Source organism: Staurois parvus, unplaced genomic scaffold (genome assembly GCF_062004578.1).
Source record: "Staurois parvus isolate SC_StPar_1 unplaced genomic scaffold, SC_StPar_1.0 ptg000579l, whole genome shotgun sequence".
NCBI lineage: Eukaryota > Metazoa > Chordata > Amphibia > Anura > Ranidae > Staurois > Staurois parvus.
The window spans coordinates 1,340,183-1,365,000 of NW_028318375.1; the positions used below are offsets into that span (position 1 = coordinate 1,340,183).

General features: G+C 41.0%; 1 protein-coding gene across 4 annotated transcripts in view; it reads left to right on the top strand.

Moving 5' to 3' along the window:
* Positions 1-24,818, top strand: part of TBC1D5 (TBC1 domain family member 5) — a 766,435-nt gene that overhangs the window by 198,114 nt on the left and 543,503 nt on the right. For all 4 annotated transcript variants that reach the window (XM_089692221.1, XM_089692220.1, XM_089692223.1 and 1 more), the window contains exon 3: positions 9,989-10,088. The gene's annotated coding sequence lies outside the window, so the exon portion shown is untranslated. The remainder of the gene's footprint in view (positions 1-9,988; positions 10,089-24,818) is intronic.

A 24,818-nucleotide genomic window follows, 5' to 3' on the forward strand; every position in this document is an offset into this window, starting at 1 on the left:
GTCAATCACCTGACCTGAATCCGATTGAGCATGCATTTCACTTGCTGAAGACAAAACTGAAGGGAAAATGCCCCAAGAACAAGCAGGAACTGAAGACAGTTGCAGTAGAGGCCTGGCAGAGCATCAAACCCACTGTCTGGTGATGTCTATGCGTTCCAGACTTCGGGCTGTAATTGACTCTAAAGGATTTGCAACCAAGTATTAAAAAGTGAAAGTTTGATTCATGATTATTATTCTGTCCCATTACTTTTGGTCCCTTAACAAGTGGGAGGCACATATGCAAACTGTTGTAATTCCTACACCATTCACCTGATTTGGATGTAAATACCCTCAAATTAAAGCTGACAGTCTGCAGTTAAAGCACATCTAGTTTGTTTCATTTCAAATCCATTGTGGTGGTGTATAGTGCCAAAAATGTTAGAATTGTGTTGATGTCCCAATATTTATGAACCTGACTGTATTGTAAAATCTTGGATGAGAACCTTCTTCCCCCAGCTAGAACACTGAAGATAGATTGTGGATGGGTCTTCCAGCATGACAAGGACCCAAAATCTACCGCCAAGGCAACAAAGGAGTGGCTCAAGAAGAAGCACATTAAGGTCATGGGATGGCCTAGCTAGTCTCCAGACCTTAATCCTATAGAAAATTTAATGAGGGAGTTGAAACTTCGAGTTGGTAAGCGACAGCCAAGAAACCTTAAGGATTTAGAGAAGATTATAAAGAAGAGTGGACCAAAACCCCTCCTGAGATGTGTGCAAACCTGGTAACCAGCTACCAGAAACTTCTTACATTTGCGATTGCCAACAAGAGTTTCTCTACCAAGTACTAAGTTATGTTTTGCTTGGGGATCAAATAACTATTTTACTCACTGAACTGCAGCTCAATTTATAACATTTGTATTGTGTTTTTTTTCTAGATTTTTGGATGATATTCTGTCTCTATCATTTAAAATACACCTATGATGTACATTATAGACACTTCATTTATTTGTAAGTGGACAAACTTACAAAATCTGCAGGGGATCAAATAACTATTTTCCCATCTATATTCATATCTGTCTTGATATTGACTTTCTGAAATGTGTACAACAGCACTCAAACTTTGAGAGGGAAAGTCAATAGTCTGGTCCAATCAAAGCTGAAGTGCCTAGTTCTCTCAGTCTAGCACAGGGAATATGCTTACGGGGAGGGGGGCGGGTGATCTGCAGAGGCATGTTCAGTGTGTGCTACTACTGTTTGATTGTCCAATAGCAGACTGAAGTGCCTTCTGGACCTGGCCGATTTATTTACCTGCAGTGGTCTGCTAGAGTTTGAGAAGTTTTGTTATGCTGTCTGATCTAGGTCTTAAAACTGGATGGTCAGAATTACAAATCCTGTGGCAGATAAACACTAAACATACTGAATATGTTTAACGATCTATTTTGCTTTTACATGGGTTTCAGCTTTAAAAAGAAAAAAAAAATGTTATGAAAGAAGAATGGATACAGCCATTGCTGGCCTCCACTTTTAAACATTCTAGTTGTCTATCTGTCATGCTGACCTTATTGCATTTATACTGTGAATCATTGACCAGGAACAACCACGACACCAGGCCTTTTGCCTTTACCTACTTTGCTGATCTGTATTATTCAGTAACCTACAAAGTATTTAAGCTAGCTAGTCAGCCAAGCAGCCTAATTTCCTTACATTACCTTGTGAAATTGAAGCGTAATGCATTAAAGGGCACAAAACAAAATTTACTCTACCATTACCATGGGCTATATTTAAATTTTGCTCAGTATAGTGAATACAAATACTTTTTATCGTTTCTGTTGATTATTTCTGTCACTGGCTTGTTTTCTGGCTGTTCTCAGAAATGATCATTGGCCATTGCCTAATGTACATTTCTACCTGGACACTGCCTACAGCTAAAGCTAGTACGTTGATTTGGTCAGATGTCGCCAGTGAGAAAAACAAACTCTTTACACCTCTGAGGGATCACTTGAGAAGACCAGGCTCTCCTTAAAAATATTTTCTGGGGTAGCCCGTGCCTACATGCTTGATAGAGGGTCCTTCCACATCTGTGACAGCTTCAATATACCAGTCTATATCCTCAAAACTTTTTCCATTTTGCTATACCTTCCCCTTAAAAGTCTAAACCTGTGGCCTGTTTGGATAAGTATGGTATACTTTGATGATCCCGCACCTGTTTAGGTATTTTTCCTGGCTGTAGTAGACCATATTACAGGCAGACTGCATGTGATGATCTAATGGTCAGCATTTGCCTCAGTTATGAAAGGTAGAACTGTACTTTTGCAAAATGTACAAATTAGTTGGAGTAGATCTTTTTAAAAGAACATTTGAAATGTATAATGTGATTTTTTTTTTTTTTTTTTTTTTTTTTTTTTTTTAATTCTTCTATTTACGTTTAACAGTGAATTTTACTCCAGTTGGCAGTACTTAGTGGTCCCATATGCAAGTCAACAGAAGATACCTTTTTAATGACATGCATAGTTCAGAACATGTCAGTTACTTCCTTGTGGACAGAAACAAGTACCACTACCTAATGTCTGCATCGATGTAGCCAGGACTCTGTTCTTTTTTTCAGTCCATAAACGGGTATACTACTATTGTATGTCATTGCGTTTTTTTTTGCATGCAGTAATTCAAATTGGTGAATGGAAACCTTAAAAAGGCACTGTTATCTTGTCCATGCATGGCAAAGTGATCGTGTGTTTAAAGTGCGCCCACCAACCAATATATACCTATCTCTGTAGTGCTCTCCCCACCACTCCTTCTGTGGCCAACACTAACAAATACCTGTTGCTTCCATGTACAATGGGAGCATGTGACCTCCTTTCATGATGCAGTGCTCCTGCATTCTAGCCAATCACTAAGCCTGAGTACTATCACACAGTGAAGGGGATGACATCTTCACTCTCTTGGAACTCCATCTGTTGGTACTATGGTTGTGGAGGAGTGTTGAACAGGTGAGTATAAAGTGCTTGAAGGATGGGGAGTAGGGCTGGTCACTCAGACACAGTAATTTTGCCCTAATGGGCAAGACTGCAGTATCATTTCAAATTAAACCTGTACAAGCAATTATGGAAAATGCTGTTACTGACTTTAAAAGTGTTACTTTCTTGCTTGCCACTGATCCAGATTCATCAGTACTTTCTGAATCACTGACTCAGAACATGTATTTTGATCAGGAGTACTACTAAAGGACTACACTCTGACTTCCTTGATCTGCATGTTTGTTCGGGGTCCATGTCTCAAAGGAAGTAGGCCATCCACAGTTATTCAATTTTCACAACTGTTTTTGTAATTCTTTCTCTACATTTAACACAAAAATGAAGTTTCTAGTTTAATAGATTTTTGTAGGTTGATTCACCCACCATCTTTGATGCTTACATAGCTGCACCTTTGCTCTTTTGCATTATTCAGGGTAAAATTCAAAAGTAGTTTTCGGAGGCTAAGTGGTCCTCCATTAAAGCAATGATTTAGAATGAAAAAAAAATGAATCCTGCTTCTGGTATATTAAAAAGGAAAACTGCCAGTACTCCATGGGCAGTTCCAAATCCAATGGTGTCACTCTGGAGTGCTCTTACTTAGTGATATGGCTACATGAAGATAGCATCTCTCATCTTCTATATTCAAACAACTTGCTGTTGGACAATGCATTCATTTTAGTGGTGCATATGTCAGATAAAAACTGGAAACAAGAGGGGGTAGAGGCATGTATACAGGGTGTGTCGGATGTGCCCGGGCCAGAACGCGACAGAACTCTTTTCTGCCATCCCCAGCTACTCTGTCCTCTGGTACCTCATGTCCCAATACTCCAGCTACCTTGCATTTTGTTTAATTGGTGTGTAGTGTTTTGGGATCTCTTGTCCCCTCCTACTTGCTATTAGTGCCATGTAGCATTCTGAAACTCCTTCTTCTTGGCTCTGCTACAAGGGTCTGATAGGCAGAGCTCTCCAGGCAAAGCAAGGTGCACCGTGCTCAATAGAAAAAGCCTGTGTCCACCTAATTCAGAGGTACAGGTGAAGCAGTGGCTCCACCGCTATAAAACATTTGTGACAAGGTGATAACTGTATATGTAAAGTTGGGGATAGGGACAGTTTTACAGAGGCGCAACTGTGGGAAAGTTTGGAGTGTTGTACCAATGTGAGACATGGGAAGGGGGTTGTAGGGTCTGGGATTTGTGTGGAGGTGGCAGGCTGAGCATAATAAGAGCTGGTGGGGGGAGGAGGGGAGTGTGCAGAGGTTAGAGATCTGTGGGTACAGAGGTGAAAGATGAGGGTGAAGAAATGAAATGTGGAAGGTGGTAGAGATGAGCTGTGTGTGGGGGTGAAACGATAAGCTGTGGTTGGGCATGCAGAGGTAAGTTGTGGACTGGGGGTTAAACTGTGGATGGTGGAACAGCAGAAGGGTGGGATGTTGACAAAAGATACAAAGACAAATTGTAGATGGGGGTGTGCAGAGGTGAGCTGAAGATGGTGGGGTGCATAGGTAAGCTGTAAATGGGGGGGGGGGGGGGAAGAATTGAGCTGTGTATGGTGGGATTCATAGGTGAGCTGTGGAAAGTGGAAGAAGAGGTGAGCTGCAAATGGTGTGGTGCATAGGTGAGCTGTGGATGGGGTGGGGTACAAAGGTGAGCTGTAGATGAGGAGAGAAGAGGTGAGCTGTGAATGGTGGGGGGCATAGGTAAGCTGTGGATGGGGGAAAAGAGGTGAGCTGTGGACTGTAGGATTTATAGCTGAGCTGTGAATGGTGGGAGAAGAGGTGAGCTGTGGATGACGGGGGTTCATAGGTGAGCTGTGAATGGGGGAAGAAGAGGTAAGCTGTGGCTGATGGGGGAATAAGAGGTGAGCTGTGGATGATCGGGTGCATAGGTGAGCTGTGGATGGGGAAAGAAGAGGTGGGATACAGCATGATTGCTATGCATTTTTGAGTCCTGTTCTCTGTGTGTTACAGATTTATAAACCTTTTGGAACCTTTAACACACCAATTATTTGGCACCGCTTAACTGCTCTCCCCCATGGAAGGGTGGAGTTGGGGGGGCAGGGACTTAGACAGGAAAGGGTTGTTCATACACCTATTCTCTGAGAAAAAAAAAGAGTTTGTGTGTGTGTGTATGTATGTATATATTCAGAAAACCTTTGCTTTCCTTTCAGAAACAACATTTTCTATGACACTATACTACAAAATATTCCCACAAATGCAGGCCATTGCTTGCAAACAAGATGTGTTAATTTGCACACACAAAAAGGTATTTTTTGTAACAAATTCATTCAAAACCATGTTGAAAAAATGAAAGGGCGTTACTTAACAAAGAAAACCTCTTCCCATTTTATGCTGTCAGCAATAGCACCACATGGAAGAGAAATGTCACAAGGCCTGAGTAAGAAAATAATTTCTTTACACAAGAAAGGTGAATGCTACAAGAAGATCAGCAAAGCTTTACTGATTAGTCAGAATACTGTAGCAAAAGTGGTACAAAAATTTAACAAAGATGGAACTGTAACTATCTCACAGAGACGTCCAGGCCATCCACAGAAGTGGACAGGAGCATCTTCTGATAAGGGTTGAAGAAAATCACAATGCAAGTTCACTGCAGTTAGCTGAGAAGTAGAAAGCCAAACTGGGATGATTGTTTCCTGTGAAACAATATGGCATACACTGCAGTGGAGTGGCATCCATGAGGGAAGCCTATCCTAAAGCCCATGCACAAAAAGCCCACCTAGAATTTGACAGGGCCCATGCTGAAAAAGACTACTGAGACTCTGGAGTGATCAGACCAAGATAAATGTTTTTGGAACTGATGGCTTCAAAACTGTATTGCGTTGCAAAAGGCGAGGAGTACAAAGAAAAATGCATAGTGCCTACAGTGAAACATGGTGGTGCCAGTGTCCTTTTGTGGGGCTGCATGAGTGCTGCTGGTGTCAGGGAGCTGTATTTCATTGATGGTATTATGAATTCACAGATGTACTGCACTGTATTGAAAGAGAAGATGTTACCATCATTTTGTACCCTTGGTCGTCGTGCACTTTTCCAACATGACAATGATCCGAAACACACATCTAGGGCCACTGCAGCATTTCTGAAGAACAGGGTGAAAGTGATTCAGTGGCCAAATATGACTCTTGATCTGAATCCAATCGAACACCTATGGCTAATTCTGAAGAGACAAGTTGATCATCACTCTTCATCCAGCATCCAGGCTCTGAAAGAGGTCATTCTTGAAGAATGCAAAAAGATAGATGTTCCAATATGTCACCAACTTGTTAATTCCATGCCTAGAAGACTTGGTGCTGTCCTTACAAATCATGGAGGTTATACAAAATCAACTAATTTGAGTAAAACTAAAGATTTTGCAATATAAGTTATATTAACCTTACTTTCATGTAATGAGCTAGAGAAATGTTCTATGAAACTCAGTTTTGTCAACATTTTGGAAATTGTTCTTTTGTTCATTGAGATATTGATTAAAATCTTACTTTTCAAAAGGGGTGTACTCGTTTATGCTGAGTATGTAACGTTCGTCCCCACACTAAATCAGGAAAACAGAACGCTACCTAGGATCTCTGACCAGGAAAGGCGAGGTCTTATTTTTTTGTATATATTTTTACAATGTGAGATTTTCTTACTCAATCGTTTGCCTTTTTGGCTACATTATGGTGTTTAGCTCAGATTTAAACCTATAAAAAAATTATTTTATTTGCTTCATTTTGGTCTGTTAAATTCACCATTAAAATTATTTGTTATATCTGCTTGATGTCCAAAAATACCCCTTGGTTCTTTAATAAATTCAGTGTGCTCTCTGCATCTGCTGTACTAAAATCTCAAACTGTGCTGTTAGCCCCGCCCAGTTCTCCTACAGGACTACAGGACACCTCCACTCATGGAGGTAAAGAGATGGGGTAGTGTTCTGTAGTCCTAGCATACTTCCTGTCCTAGGTTGACAATGCTGCTGCTTCTCCATAGATACGATGCATTGAGTGAGTGTTGCCACCCAGGATGTGTAGTTTGCAGGTTCACCATATGAAAAATAAGAGAAAAAAGTTGACAATAGAAAAGGAAGGCAGCCACCACATGTAAGGGCTGGTAAGCCGCAAAGTAAAACAGTTTTGTCCCTGGGTTTTAATACGCATTCAAATGTATCAAAATTGTACCTCTGTTGCATCACTTAGTGGAATACTTTTCCACTAAGTACAGTTCTGCTCCAGGTTTTTCTGTGCAAGCTTTGGAATTTGTATTTTTGTCACTTGCTCTGCTTGTGGCGTTTAACTTACTGCTGTGTTATACGGGGGCAGAATAATATTTATACAAAACCGTATGATCTGCTACACTTCTATTTGATAGGCATACACTGCCTTTAGTCATTTTGCTGTACACACAAATGTTTGGATGGTTCACTTGCAGTACTCGGCTCCATTTTGACTTCTTGTTTTTGCATTGGTTGTTTAAAATATTTGCCTATTTACATATTTATGGCTCATGTTCTTAAAATCCCTCAAAGACGGGCTGTTAATTTATTTGCACTGTGCAGTGTAAATGCTAGTGCTATATATACATTTTATATTTATGGGTGGAAGAATGTTGCTAAGGGGTGCTTTGAAACCACCTTTTTAGCTCTAAATAGCTATTGTGTACATATGGTAAGGTACTGCTGCTTAACAATTAGTAACTGCTTTGATGAAACTAAATTACATTTTTAAGTTCCCATCAGGAAGTCGCACCACATATCTGTATTAATGTATTCAAGGCTCGAGAAGGAAAGTTAATTTTCCAGCTTAAATATTTAATTCAAGCTTAAAATTTAGTCTGTAATTAGAGCTCCCAAATGGCAGGAACATGGAGTATTTGTCCATTTTAATTAGATTGTTGTTTACCTATTAATTATATATCATATCTTGTCATATAGTTTTGATGGTAACAGATGGTGCTAGGAGTTAGTAAGGGTTTGAACAAAATAAGATTCCACATGATTTATTAAGTTGCACTTTATTAGTGAGTGGTCTGCTTTAGTTAATTCTCTAGGAAAAGAACTTAGCTAAATTTTTACTAATTTTTATATGATTATTCCTTTGTGGAATGAACATCTCTGCATCATTTTTCACCAGAAAGGAAAATATTGCAGTTTCATTTCTCTCTGGTAAAAGTAACACTCCTTTACTGTCATGCTGTATAATTTGATTTCCTTAAGATATATAGTGCCTGCTCTGAAAAACCCAATAAGAAAGAAGTTAATGTTCTACCACAGTGACTATCATTACTGTTGTTTTTTTTTTTGCAGTTTTTTTGCTTTAATGCTAGCAGCATTGCATGCACACAAATAGTGATCATGCAACTAGGGACACGGGTACAAATCTGGAGGAAAGGTGTTGCCTACTGAATCCAATCAGATTTAAGCAATTATTATTTTGGTGGTGGCTAAAAAAGCTTATTTGTTGCTATGTGCACCATAGAATGATTCTTTCTCTTAATTTGGGTGACACAGCTCATTGATGGCTGTATTGTTGTACACTTTCAAGTACTATATAATCAGTTGTGAGAGTTTTTAAAGTGGACAGTCACTTGCTCTGGCAAGTTTGCTACACCCCCACCCACCACCCACCACCACCAACCCATTCCCCCCAACGCATTCTGAAATGCCCACTTTTTTGCCGTTCACTGACTTATTGTTTTTGCATCTAGTCTCACAATTCTCCCCCCCCCCCCCCCCATGCCATTTTCATTTAGATGAGAATAGTGTGTCCCACTCTTACAGCCGCTTGGAATATCTACAGTACATCACACGCCACTCCTATGTATCCATGTAGGCTGAGGTGTGCTGAGGGTGTGCAGTGAGCTGTCATCGACCACTCCTGCTATTTCTGATCGGGAGCCTGTGCAGGATGGGCCCCCAATCTTGTGACCCCTGTGACAGCCATTCAGAGTGATCACCTGATGCAGAAGCCCCTTCCATCTCCCAGTGTTAACATTAATGGATCACTGGGAGGGAATGAAAAGGGGTTAAGGATCGCAAAGTCATGACTGTAGTTATTACAATGGGCTTGTTCCTGTGAATCTAGAGCTACAAGCAAGCAGTTGGAATACTCATATGTGAATAGTTTACCTGTTGGATAGTCTATAGTTCTGTTCAGCCTCTCTGAGATTCACTTAACCCAGCCTTAACCAGGTTAACCAGGTCCTGACCTAAAGTGATTCTAAAGGATCATATTTTTTTTTTTTAAATAGAAAACATACTTACCTGCTCTGCAATGGTTTTGCACAGAGCATCCCCGATCCCCCTTTTCTTGGGTACCTTGCTGGCACTCCTGGCTCCTCCCCCCGCTGACTGCCCCCATAGCAAGCCACTTGCTATAGGGGTACTTGTGTGTATTCAGTCCCGAGTCGACTATCTATTGCTGTGTCTATGGATACACAGAGTGTGTCTTGACCCCATCCCCCGCTCCTTCCTCACTGGCTGTGATGGATTTGGCTGCTGTCCCTGAGCCTATGAGGAGGGAGAGAGCAGAGGGAGTCTCTGCTCTTGTGCGCATCACAATATTGAGATTGGGCTCAGATGAGTATAAGGAGGGTCTGAGGGGGTTATTCAGATGAAGAATAACCCCCTCGTGAGAGACGATCCAATTGGACCAGAGGAGGAAGGTGATAGACCAGACCTATACTAACCATCTGATTGAGGGACCCCGTGGAGGACCTCAATATTCCACCGGCCTTTATCAGACCTCCAGCTGTTTTGGATTTCTACATGCACATTAAGATTGTGCTTCTGGTTAGTGGGCAATCTTATCACTTTCTCACTGGATACCGCACTGGAATGTATTACAGAACTGTCACATCAGCACTCTTATTATTATTGAGGGGCCAGTCAACTCATGACTACATTCAACACATGAATTTCTATCAAAAATATATGTTTTTTTTTTTTTGTTTTGATGAATACATAACTGCATTGAATGTTTTGCTTTAAGGTACATGTCCTTTCTTTTTTCCAGAAGGACTCCAGAGCATCTCATACAAGTTCAATCGGAACTTCATTAGCAGAAGGTATATGGAACACTGAAACACAACTTCACCTGGTTTTGAGATTCATAAGTAAGTGCATAAGACTAAATGTTTGCTACATTCTTGATATGCTGAGAGAGACAAAATCTTAGACATTATTATAGCACTTTTTTGTTTATTTTTGCAGTAAACAGGAAAGAGCCAGTGGCATCGGCTTAGCGTGAAGATATGTCAATTCATGGTGGGAGGGCGTGGGTGGAGAATTTCTGCATTGCAATTTTTCAAGTTTTAAAACATTGCTTACATTTAAATATAACTGTTAGGGTCACAAACAATAGAATGGGAACAGATGTTAGGTGCCTCCCTAACCATTTGGTGTTTATAAGGTGCTTAGAAATGGCCTAGACTTCAAATGGTTAAAACTAGCTCACCGCTGTGAGCTTGATACTTTTTTTTTTTTCCGTCACCCGCAGTGGTTCCCAGGCTCTTCTATTCCCCTGGGAGTCTGGGGCTGTGAAAATTAACTTCAGAATTCCAAGCGGGAAGAGATCGAGGAACATTGGACCTGATCCTCTTTGCAAAGAATAAACCTGAAAGCGGCAAGTCATTTTGCCTCTTCTGGATTCAGTTCATTCATTCCCTGACTACATTATCCAGTGAAGCAACTAATCAAGCATAATCTGTGCTTGAGTAGCTGCAGGAAAGACATTGGAGGTCTACTAGACCCCTGATGTCTCCATAAAGAATACTTGTCACCTGCCTATGCTAATATATAGGAGGATTGTTAGTCCCCTTTTGAAAGCAATAAAGTTAAATGGCAAAAAGTGTTAAAAATTAAATCTTCATAAAATAAAAATGATTTCAACATTTTAACAGCACCTGTGTCATCCTATATACACATGCAAATGCAAAAGCAAGCATAGTCTGTGCACTTGTATGTGAACAGCAGTTGTGTCACACATATGAGGTATCGCCACAAAGACAGAGGGAGAGCAACAATTCTGGGGCCATATTTCACAGTTACCCTGTAGTACTGGGGTACTGTAGTTTTTTGCCATTTCACAAACACATTCAGTTTTAATGCTTGTCAAATTTGGTGTCCATTCAACACAACCCTATCCTGTATATTTGATAAAAAAAGTAGTAGTATGTACTTAACATAACCAGTGCAACAGAAAAAAAGAAATGCTAAAGTGGCACAAAATATTATGCAGTGAAATACATGTGCTAAACATACAAATAAATCAATAAGTTACATCAGTGAATATCCATTTAACAAAAGCAAATAAAATGCTTCATGCAAGTCCACCAAAAAAAAAAAAATATCAATGAAAAAAGTCCTTCTGCTCCACTGAACCACCACATGATTAAATGAGATTAATGCCACAAGTGCCAAATAAACTTCACTCCAGTGTCACCACATGCTGCAGAGAAGAACCTCCCCCAATTCAGTGGCACTCACCAGATATCGTGGCCCATCTTAGCATGATAGGCTATTGCACGTGTAGTGAGTGTCAAACATAATAAGACTCCTTAATCACTTTGCCCCTCGGCCATTAAAGGCTGGTGGAATGGTAGGACATCCTCTAAAAATGTTGACTCCATCACAAGGGAGGGAATAAAGGAAAGCTCATAGCGTGATACCACTAAAAACCATTTACTATAAAATCAGTAATGAACTCGCATAATAAAAGTACAAGCATGGTCAACATCCACAATATCCTCAGAAGTTAACAATGTATCGTATAGACAGCGTCTCACCCGATCCTCCTCGCTGCTCGCAAGCGGTACGTCACTTCCAGCAGGGGTTGTGAGGTGGATGCCAGTCAAATCAATCGTTGTGCGGCCCGGCTCTTGACGCGTTTCGTCACCTGACTTTATCAAAGGTTCAAGTGACTTCCATACATGGATCGAAATTTGTCCGATTTAGCAAGGACAAGCCTGTCAGTGTGTGGCTGCCCCTGTTCTACAGAAATTGACTGTCAGAGTCTCTTCTGTCAAGCAGACATGTTGGAAAACTTAGTTGTTCAGTGGTTGTAGCTGTTGATCAGTGTATTCTGACAGCACAGGGCCCTACTGTCAAAATACAGTATCCCTCCGGGGGATGATTCTTCCATTCACCCCACTTGTGTGGATAAAGGAATTTGTTTTTTCGTTTAGCCCGCTGAACAAAAAAAAACAAAATTTACCATCTATGGTCAGCTTAAGCATTCTTGGGAGTCCTTGGCTTTCCCAGGATCCATTGAAAGCTATTAAGAATGCTCCCTTAATTGCTTTTAGTTAGGTTTTATTATTTCAGTGTTAAGGTCTTGATAGTGAAATAGACTTAGCTTTTTCCCACAAGGTCTACTTTAACGGTGTACTTATCCTTTAAATCAGGGGTCCTCATACTTTTTAAACAGGGGGACAGTTCACTGTCCCTCAGACCGTTGGAGGGCCGGATTATAGTTTAAAAAAAAGAAAAACTATGAACAAGTGCAGACATAGTACAGGAGATGACCAGAGACTGCAGACAGTACAGGAGAGGGTCAGAGACTGCAGACATAGTACATGAAATGACCAGAGACTGCAGACATACAATGGCGGCGGGAATACTGGGCCGGTTGCTCCATAAGACGCACAGACATTTCCCCCCAAGTGTCTTATGGAGCAAAATAGTGCCCCATCATTGGTGTCAGTGGGAAAAATTGTGCCCCATCATTGGTGTCAGTGGGAGGAATAGTGCCCCATCATTGGTGTCAGTGGGAGGAATAGTGCCCCATCATTGGTGTCAGTGGGAGGAATAGTGCCCCATCATTGGTGTCAGTGGGAGGAATAGTGCCCCATCATTGGTGTCAGTGGGAAGAATCGTGCCCAATCATTGGTGTCAGTGGGAGGAATAGTGCCCCATCATTAGTGTCAGTGGGAGGAGGAATAGTGCCCCATCATTAGTGTCAGTGGGGGGAGGAATAGTGCCCCATTGTAGGTGTCAGTGGGAGGAGGAATAGCGCCCCATCGTTGGTGTCAGTGGGGGGGGGGAATAGTGCCCCATCGTTGGTGTCAGTGGGGGGGGGTAGTGCCCCGTCATTGCTGTCAGTGGGAGGAATAGTGTCCCATCATTGGTGTCAGTGGGAGGAATAGTGCCCCATCTTTGGTGTCAGTGGGAGGAATAGTACGTCATTGGTGTTAGTGGGGGGGGGGAATAGTGCCCCGTCATTGGTGTCAGTGGGGGGGGGGGGGAAGTGTCCCAGCATTGGTGTCAGTGGGAGCAATAGTGCCCCATTGTTGGTGTCAGTGGGGGGAGGAATAGTGCCCCATCATTGGTGTCAGTGGGAGGAATAATGCCCCATTGTTGGTGTCAGTGGGGGGAGGAATAGTGCCCCATCATTGGTGTCAGTGGGAGGAATAATGCCCCATCATTAGTATCAGTGACACCAATGATGGGGCACTATTTCTCCCACTGACACCAATGACACTTAACTTGCTGACCCCTGTTCCAGCATGGTGCTGCTGCAGCCAGCATACCTGGTTGCAGCAGCACCATCTGCACGGCACACTTACCGGGCGGTCGGCTGTCCTCTTTCATTCACTCCGGCCTCTCCCTCACTCGATGTTCGTGGGGCCACTCGGCTCCGCCTCCTCGCAGGTGATTGGCCACCTGTGTGCCTTTCCTGAGCTACAGTTCTAGCGCCCAATCACCGGTAAGGAGGCGAAGCCAAGCGGCAGCACGAACATCGAGTGAGGGAGCGGCCAGAGTGAATGAAGGAGCAGCGCTTCCTGGACTGGATCGTCGTGGGACTGGGACACGGAGCCAGGTAAGATACAGCAGCCCCCTGGCCGCCCCTGTACTTAGTGTCCCTTCCTCGCGGCAAATACGCCCCTGCCAGCGGGCTCGGGTAAATGTCCTCGGAGGGCCGCATGTGGTCCGCAGGTCGTAGTTTGAGGACCCCTGCTTTAAATAGACAGTTCAGCCAAAGCTGACATATTCTCAACAGATGCTTGAAAGTAAAGCAACCTCATAGATTTTCATAGCTTTCAGGTGCTCTATTTTGAGATCTTTTCAATTGTCATTCTAAGTCTGCAAACCAGTTGTAGCCATTACAAGGGTTTTGATTCACCCTGTTAAAATGTTTTATGTATTCTTATTTTATGGAGAATGCAATAGGAGGTTCTAGAACAAACTAACATCTAACACTCCAAGGTGGACAGGAAAAAATCATAGGAGACACCTATAATTAAAAAATTTTTGGGTGTACTTGGTTGGGTGTATTTGGCTGTGGTTGCCCTTTAAGTTATGGAAACTTTAGTGATCCCGTTTTTATTACGGTTTCTGTTTTTGTTCCATTTTTGCTAGGTAATAAGTTGGCAGGATAGTTGCAGTGTTAGTTCAACTGACTGGTTTATAAATTAGCTGTAAATTACCGGACTCCTTTATTATTCCACTAATTGCTTTTCTAAGACCGCGCAGATAATAAAATGTATAAATGCACCGAGAATCAGCTGCTGCTGAATTTATCATAGGTAATATCTCAAGTTCAGGAAAATAAAGAGCAGAAATAGACACAATTGGGTCAGCGAAATGTTCTTTATTACTGTATTCCTGGAAACTGATTGACAGTTGAGAAGATGTTTTTCTGTCTCATCTGTGTAAAACAGTATGGAACAATATTTTAATGCTATTAATGGCAACATACATTATAATTTTTTTTCTTTGTCTTCTTTAATCAAGTAGTTTGCTGAAAATTTTCATGTAAGCTGTTCTCTTTTTATTAATTAGATTACCTTTTTTAAATGAATATACTAGGCTTGCTTGAAAATCAAAATGGTGTTGAAACACCTTCAGACAGTCCTGTATGACTGTGCCATTGGGAGTAAGACATTGGACAGGCTTGAGACCCTTGTCCAATCACTTTTGTTTTCACAGCTATAAGCGTGCGAGATTGGACCCTGTAACACTCCTCCTACCCTGCCGTCCTCCATTGCCGGAACAGGAACATTTGTACAACCAACTTCTTCTGTGCCAATAGAAATTGAGAAATGATTGATAGGGCAAGAAATTGTGTTTACACGTCTTACCGCTTTTTGTTGACTTTGGCATGCTCTAGTGTTTACTTTGGGGTATTCAGAACCTGTTAATTGCTTCCCCTCTATAGCATTTTTTTTTAAATTTTTTGCACAAAAGTTAAAATGTGTGTTTTTGACTGTACAACTACTAAAAACGGCCAGAACATTATATATTTTCTGAACACGGAGGCCCTGTACAAAAAAAAAAGACAGTAGTTAAAATGTTTTAATGTTGCATGATATTTGTGCAACTATTTATTAACTACTTGCTTCCCAAGCCTGTTCTGTCACTTCTCACATTAGTGTGAAAAATCTGCTTTTTTTGTTAGAAAATTACTTAGAACCCCCAAACATTCTATATTTTTTTAAGCAGAGATCCTAGAGAATAAAATGGCAGGATTATTTTTTTAGGTCACACGGTATTTGTGAAGTGGTTTTTCAATCTAATTTTTAAAAAAAATACACTTAAATGAATTTTATTGCACAAAAGCAAAACATAATGCCCAATTGTTTGGTATAATATAAAATATGATTTTACGCTGAATAAATAGATACCTAACATGTCATGCTTTAAAATTGCTCACGGAATGGAAACAAACTGTGGTACCTAAAAAAAATCTCCATAGACAGTTAAAAATCCATTACAGGTTACCACGTTAGAGTTACACAGGAGATCTGGTGCTAAAATTATAGCGCTCGCTATAACATTCATAGATACCTCACATGTGTGGTTCGAACACCGTTAACATATGTGTGCATGACCTACGTATGCGTTCACGGTTGGGGGGGGCAAGGGCACTTTAATTTTTTTTATTAGTAATTTTATTTTAATTTTTTTTACACTTCTTTTTTTTTTTTTTTTTAATCAACTTGATTGCTATCATAAGGGATTAACAACACCCCTTGTAGCATGAGCCGCAATAGGCCCTCTTTATGGAGAGATCTGGGGTCTTTTAAACCCCAGATCTCTCCTTTGGCCTCCAGAGCAGCTGATCAGACACAGATCGGTCTGATCGGCTGCTTCACTGGCCAGTAAACACAAAACCAGAATGAAAGAATATTTGTCACTTCCGGTTTCTTAGACCCTAGAGATGATTGGGGATTTTCTGGTCCTCGATCTTCTCTATGGTCTGTCAGCGGAACATAGATTTACAGAAAAGAGCATTGCTGGCCAAAAAATAAAAAAAAGGTATGTCCTTGGACGGCTAGTGGTTATGGAAGAATCCTGGGATATGCAAAAAAAAATATCACCCATTAGTACACCCCCCCCCTACACGAAACAGTTAAAAAAACAATTGAAAATCCTCACCATTTAGGAAAAAAATCTAATTGAATTTTCATGACCTCATCTGTGTAATTCAAAAGATAACAGCATCTGCTTTGCCAAGGATGAGGTGTATCCTCTCTTTCTCTCTCTCTCTGCAGTAAAAGGAGACTACAGTTCCTATAAACCACTGGGAATTGTAATGAAAATGGGTGGGTAAACTAAGCCTGGACATGTGGAATGTGTCTGAGAGCCTTGGTCCGCCCACCACTGCAAGTGGGGCTGAATTACGTCACTGGTTCCTGGAGTGAGAACTACAGAAGGGATGTGCCAAGACCAGTGGTTGAGGGAATAGGAGGCATAGCATAGCAGCTGGATGTGGCTTTTGGGCTGTAGTTTGGAGACCTCTGATTTAGAGTAAACTGTAAATGACAGACCTAAAATTATTACTCTCACTCTGACATTTGCGTGATATACGACGTGTGGTGCAAGCATTGTTTAAATACATATAAAGCCTTTTACAACTCAAATTACCCAAATTACGTCTCCAATCTTGTCTCTAAATATCACCCAAACTATCCTCTCTGCTCCTCCCAAGACCTCTTGCTTTCTAGCTCCCCTGTCTCCTCTCATGCTAATCTCCAGGACTTCTCCAGAGCCTCCCCCATCCTATGGAACTCTCTACCCCAATCTGTCAGATTATCACCTACTCTAACCACTTTTAAGCGATCCCTTAAAACCTATCCTGCCTTCAGCTAATAACCAAATTGTCTATTTTTCCTGTCAGTCGATCCCCCACAGTTATTACTTCTTGTACCACCAGTCCCTCCCTATTAGATTGTAAGCTCCCAGGAGCAGGACACTCCTTACCCTCTTGTATTGAACGGTATCATTGCTGTATTGTCTTCTTTTGTATTGTAAAGTGCTGAGCAAACTGTTGGCACTATATAAATCCTGTATAATAATAACTTACATGTTTGCATTCGTGGGTGTGCGCTGGGTGACATGATTGCTTTTTAATTTCATCTGTTTTATATATATATATATATATATATATATATATATATATATATATAGTATGTATGTATGTGTATTTATTTATATAAGTTTTTTTACACTTCGTTTTTTTTTTCATTTAAGTTTATTTCTGGGGGGGGGGGGGGGTGCTTAGAACCTCTCCTTTAAGATAGCATTGGGCAGGTGACAAGTACTTTCTAGGGAGACTTTAGGGAACTGGACCCCTAATGTCTCCCCTACCTTTAGCTCCAGCCAATTGAGCACAGCACTCTGCTTGATCTGCTGTGCACCTGGCATTTGAGCTAGGATTCTGACAACTCTGAAGCCATAAACTCCCAGAGCTGAGCCAATCTGACTTCACAAACAGCAGAGGCATTTGGAGAATGGATGTTCCCTAATGTTCTCCTGCTCAAATCTTGAAGTCACTAGTTGTGATCCCAGGCTCCTGGGAGAGCCTGTTGAACAAAACCAATACAAGCTTTCAGCTGCTACTGCAGCCATGGGTTTGTTTTAAACCCATAGACTCTGGATGTATGAAATCTTTAACCTACGTGACTATGAAATATTATCTTGTATTAGCCTAAATTTGTAATATATTCAATGTTGAATAAATACATGGAGAAAGTTAAACCAACCACTGCTTTATCTGAATGCTAGGCTGTTTTGACAGACAAAGCTGTGACACTTCTGGGTAGTGTAATTGCTTTTCTGTTTTCTCACACCTCTCTTCATTAACATGGGTTATTACTATGATGGGCTGCCTCACTAGCTAATAGAAAAGTGTGGGAGATTGGAGGGAGTGGGCAACTTTAGCACTATCAAGAAGTACTGAAGCCAGTTAGAATGGCCCTGCATTTAGGTGATGCAGAAGGAACTACAAAGCTACTGTGGGCAGGTACTACTGGATACCTTTACCTCATACCTGGCTGCAGCTTCTTGTTTTCTCAAAGAGAGCCTGTGTCGATGGGCTTTTATTTGGTACAGATGGGTTTTGCATTCCCCAATAAGTCTAAGGGAATGCAAAAAATAAGGTCAAATGCAGGCCAGAAGGAGGTTAAGTGTACCTGTCAATGAATGGGTGATCTCAGAAGCAACTCAAACTAATGTCAAAATGATGACATTGACACAAGTCCAAAGACTGTCAACACAGGTCCCAGAGCTGCCATTGAAGCAAAATTGTTGTTCTTAAGTTCAGCCCTATAGTTACATAGTTGGTAAGGTTAAATAAAGACACTAGTCCATTTAGTCTAGCATGTGTCACTACCATTTTCCATATCCCTGTACATTGCACTGTCTAAGAAACCCATCCAAACGGTTTTTGAATTTATTGACACTCCCCTCTGACACCACTAACTGTGGAAGGTAGTGCCACATCCTTACTACTCTAACAGTAAATAACCCCTTACTAGTTTAGAATTAAACCACCTCTCATCCAACTTCATTGTGTGGCTGAATGTCTTCTCTTGAGACCAAAGAATAAAGAGTTTCCTCCCAATGCTAGTGTTCCACTACAGTATTTACACAACGAGTTTACTTTTAACTGAACCTTTTCTTATATGCAGGGTGAACTCAGTCAAGGTGACAGTCTAGCTTTTACTTTAGCAATGGTTACATCAACTGCTGGACTTACAGGTCACCTGTCTGCTGAATTTCAAAATATGACTGTCACCTTTGATAGGAGAAAGATCAGCCCAATACCTCAAGAAAATCACAAGACAGTTCATTAAATGCAGTGGTGCTAAGGGGAAAAAAAAGTGCAGATATAGTCCACTGTAACCAGTTAGATTAAATTTAGGTTTTAATCCACCACAGAAGGGATTTTATATCTGAGTGCACTTGGAACCATAAGGCTTGAGCTTTTTCAAGGTGGATATTTCAGTGTTTTGTACATGCTAGAAAGTTTGTTTTTTAGATGTTGTGACTACATAAGTTTTTTGTTTTTTTTTTTGTTTAAGTTTTTTTTTTTACTTGGTGGTTCCACCAGTAATACACTTCCTGTTTTGAGAATGACAGCACTTACTGTAGCAGGACAATAGAAACAGGATAGGACTACAGGACTCCACCGCTCTGCTATTATCCATCACTTATAGGAGCATGATTGTGCAGTCCTCGTAGATAGTTGGTGGAAAACACAGAAGGTTATCATCTCACAAACATTCTGGCATTACCAACAGGTATTTTTGATAGATCAAATGTTTTATTTAACAGACCAAAAAGGAATAAATAAGACATTCATTTTTAAGGTTTGCATACACTGTAAAGTGATACCAAATTATCACTTAATTAATTTACATTGTCCATTCTATTTCTGTATGTAGATGATGGCAGAAATGTAAGAGCAGTTTTTTGTAAAGGAGAGCTCTTACCCCCTCTTCCTGTAGCCACCAGTTATGTTAATGCACCTCTTTAGTTTTCTTCTTTGAGTGACAGCGTCATTATTTCACCACTTTCTGCAGTGGGATGACCCAGGCTGCACAAACTCCTGGTCTGTCCTGCCCATCAGTGACTGTAAAACCTGAATGACAGCCAGGAGACTCCCATTCTGTCCTCCTCATTAATTAATGCAAAAGCTGATTGACAACCAGTTGACTCCAATTCTTTCTTACCCATCAATGACTGCAAAAGCTGATTGACAGCCAGAAGACTATTCTTTCCCATCCATCAATGACTGCAAAATCTGATTGACAGCCAGGAAACTCCCCGTTTTTCCCACCCATCAAAGACTGCAAAAGCCAAATGACAGCTGGGAGATTCCTAGTTTGTCTTGCCCATCAAAGACTGCAAAACCTTATTGACAGCCAGGTGACTCCTGTTCTGTCCCACCCCTCAATGTCTCCAAAATCTCAATGACAGCTGGGAGACTCTTGGTTTGTCCCGCACATCAATGACTGCTAAATTTTATTGACAGCCAGGAGAGATCCGCTCTGTCGCACACATCAATGACTGCAAAAGCTGATTGACAGTCAGGATATTGCTTATCTATCACACACAACCATGCCTGCCTGAATAGATTGGCAGGTTATGCAGATGCAAAAAGATGTGGGGGTAGAGCCTGCTTTATCCCTCCTCTTAGCATCTCTGCACTTTTCAAAGACAAGTGATGACATTTCACTAGACAGTTACAAGCGAGATAAACAAAAACAACTTTTTTTTTATTGGGGAAGAGAAAGGGAAGTATTGGGGGGGGGGGGGGGATTTCAGCTTTAACAAGTGTTTGTCGCACCTGGGGATATGACTTTTATTAGCATATGTCCGCCAAATGGAACATCATATATCAATAAAACTTTAGCTATCTTCTATCCTCAAGAATTAAACAAAATCTTGCCCAAATAATTTGGGTAAAGACACATACTTTTATTGTATTACAAGCTGTATACAAATTCACTCAGGGTTATGTACTAACAAGTAATTTTGCTGTTTAGAGTCCCTTTAACATTTAAAACGTGTTATTCTTGTTTAAATTTCCATTTCTTAGATTTTCTTCCTATTTCATATTTGTGCACTTATGGAAGCAATCCCAGGTGTGTAACAAAAGATATTTGTGCGTAGACACACAGATCCCATAGTAAGCATTTATCTGCTTAATTCATTGAATAATGTGCCAAATCTACTCTTAGCAGTATCACTAAATGAATCAGACGGCGTTATATTATTGGATAAAGAAACACGGTTTACATAATGCATATTATTCACTAAAGCTGTTACTTTTTTGCATTTCATAGGGCTGTTTTTTCCCCTTGCACAATAAACTAATGTTTTCCTGAATGTGATGCTAAAAAACTAATAAAGATGCAGTGATAATTGAAATTTGTAAAAGTGTTTCCTACTTGTTAGTCAACTGAAGCTCACAATGCAGGTTCTGTCATAATAGTTTATTTTATAATATTTCAATTTCAGCCCTATTATGCGTATGTTGCTGACAATATTTGGTTAATGATCGTTAATGATACTGAATTATTGTGCTTTTGATCCGATTAGAACACTGACACAAGATAGCTACACTGTGTGGATGCCAGAAAAATGTCTCATTCAAATCTAATAGTCTAATGCACAAGTTGGGTCAGCTTAAAGTGTATCTTTGCAAAAAAACAAAAGCCTGTTCCTGCAATAGTCAAATGTTATACTGCCAAAATGTAGTTACAAGTGAAGGTTGGGCTTTCAACAGATCTTATTGCATATTGGTACATGTTTTATTCTATTTATGTTCAGAGCTAGGGAAATGTACATTGCTATCCAGCAGTTGAAACCATGGGCTGATTTATATCCATTTTTTTGGGCTATCTGTAAAAAGGGAATTTTACTCCAAACCAGCCCCCCGCATGTTCATTTTTTAATCCCCCTTACTTGTTATGATATCTCATCTTCGATGCATATACTCGCCTGCCCAGTGGGTCCTGCATTGTCCTGCTGCGATCTGTTGTTCAGGTGTTACAGCTCAGGCCCTGCATCTCCATCTTAGTCCTTCATGATTGTGAACATCTTCTGCATTCAGGCATTGGTATTTGTTGTGGAGGGCGAAGAGTACAGGGACATAGTCACCCAGGGGAGTTAAGGTCTGCTTTATTTGCTTTACAAAAAAGAAAAAAACCTGTTATTTACAGAACTCAGCTCATAAAGTTCAATTCTACACATGCACTACTGAATGGGTAAAGGGGACTCATCTTTCCTCCATTTCTCTATCTGCTCTGTTTAAAGAGGGGTGTGTGGTGTCTTATTTAAAGGCAGATAGTCAGAAAGTAAACAGCTTCTGATGTACTCTTTCTGTTTTGTACTACCAGTGTCACCTAGAGAGAACCCTGTATTAAATGCTTATTTGTTTAAAAATAAAACAAATATATATATACTTTTCTTTTTTTACATATACAGGTGAAACTCAAAAAATTAGAATATCGTGCAAAAGTTTATTTATTTCAGTAATGCAACTTAAAAGGTGAAACTAATATATGAGATAATCTCATTACATGCAAAGCAAGATGGTTCAAGCCGTGATTTGTCATAATTGTGATGATTATGGCTTACAGCTCATGAAAACCCCAAATCCACAATCTCAGAAAATTAGAATATTGTGAAAAGGTGCAATATTCTAGGCTCAAAGTGTCCCACTCTAATCAGCTAATTAAGCCATAACACCTGCAAAGGGATCCTGAGCATTTAAATGGTCTCTCAGTCTGGTTCAGTGTGAATCACAATCATGGGAAAGACTACTGACCTGACAGTTGTGCAGAAAACCATCATTGACACCCTCTGTAAGGAGGGAAAGCCTCAAAAGGTAATTGCAAAAGAAGTTGGATGTTCCCAAAGTGCTGTATCAAAGCACATTAATAGAAAGTTATGTGGAAGGGAAAAGTGTGGAAGAAAAAGGTGCATAAGCAGCAGGGATGACCGCAGCCTGGAAAGGATTGTCAGGAGAAGGCTATACAAAAGTGTTGGGGACTTTCACAAGGAGTGGACTGAGGCTGGAGTCAGTGCATCAAGAGCCACCACACACAGACGGATCCTGGACATGGGCTTCCTCTTGTCCAGTCGCTCCTGAACAACAAACAACGTCAGAAGTGTCTTACCTGGGCTAAAGAAAAACAGACCTGGTCTGTTGCTCAGTGGTCCAAAGTCCTCTTTTCTAATGAGAACAACTTTTGTATCTCATTTGGAAACCAAGAACCCAGAGTATGAAGGAAGAATGGAGAGGCACACACTGCAAGATGCTTGAAGTCCAGTGTGAAGTTTCCACAGTCTTTGTTGATTTGGGGAGCCATGTCATCTGCTGGTGTAGGTCCACTGTGCTTCATTAAGTCCAGGGTCAACACAGCCGTCTAACAGGAGATTTTGGAGCACTTCATGCTTCCTTCCGCAGACGAGCTTTATGGGGATGCTGACTTCATTTTATAGCAGGATTTGGCACCTGCTCACACTGCCAAAAGCACCAGAACTGTGCTTGACTGGCCAGCAAACTTGCCTGACCTGAACCCCATACAGAATCTATGGGGCATTGCCAAGAGAAAGATGAGAGACATGAGACCGAACAATGCACAAGAGCTAAAGGCCGCTATTGAAGCATCCTGGTCTTCCATAACACCTCAGCAGTGCCACAGGCTTATAGCTTCCATGCCACAATGCATTGAGGCAGTAATTGCTGCAAAAGAGGCCCAAACCAAGTACTGAGCACATATGCATGCTTACACTTTTCAGAGGTCTGATATTGTTCTATGTACAATCCTTGTTTTATTGATTGCATGTAATTCTAATTTTCTCAGATTGTGGATTTGGGGTTTTCATGAGCTGTAAGCTATAATCATCACAATTATGACAAATCACGGCTTGAACTATCTTGCTTTGCATGTAATGAGTCTATTTCATATATTAGTTTCACCTTTTAAGTTGCATTACTGAAATAACTGAACTTTTGCACGATATTCTAATTTTTTGAGTTTCACCTGTATACATTATATTGCCAAAAGTATTGGGACACCCTCCAAATCATTAGGTTCAAGTGTTTCCATCACCTCCATGGCCTAAGGTGAATAAAAGCAAGCACCTAGACATGCAGACTCCTTCTACAAACATTTGTGAAAGAATGAGTTACTCTCAGGAGCTCAGTGAATTCAAATGTGGTACCATGATGGGTTGCCACCTGTGCAATAAGTCCATCCATGAAATTTCCTTGCTACTAAATATTCCACAGTCAACTGTTAATGGTATTATAACAAAGTGGAAGCAACTGGGAACAACAGCAACTCGGCCACGAAGTGGAAGGCCACGTAAAATGATAGAAAGGGGCAGTGCATGCTGAAGCGCAAAGTGCGCAGAAGTCGCCAACTGTCTACAGATTCAATAGCTAAAGACCTCCAAACTTCATGTGGCCTTCAGATTAGTACAACAACAGTGAGTAGAGAGATTCATGGAATGGGTTTCCATGGCTGAGCTGCTGCATCCAAGCCTTGCATCACCATGTGCAATGCAAAGTGTCGGATGCAGTGGTGTAAAGCACTCCACCACTGGACTCTAAAGCAGTGGAGATATGTCCTCTGGAGTGACGAATCACACTTCTCTCTTTGGCAATCTGATGGATGTGTCTGGGTTTGGCAGTCACCAGGAGAACAGTACTTGCCTGACTGCATTGTGCCAAGTATAAAGTTTGGTGAAGGAGGGATTATGGTCTGGGGATGTTTTTAAGGTGTGGGCTTGGCCCCTTAGTTCCAGTGAAGGGAACTCTTAAGGCATCAGCATACCAAGACATTTTGGACAATTTCATGCTCCCAACTTTGTGAGAACAGTTTGGGGATGGCCCCTTCCTGTTCCAACATGACTGTGCACCAGTGCACAGAGCAAGGTCCATAAAGACATGGATGAGCAAGGTCCATAAAGACATGGATGAGCAAGGTCCATAAAGACATGGATGAGCAAGGTCCATAAAGACATGGATGAGCGAGTTTGCAGTGGAGGAACCTTGACTGGCCTGCACAGAGTCCTAACCTCAACTCAATAGAACACCTTTGGGA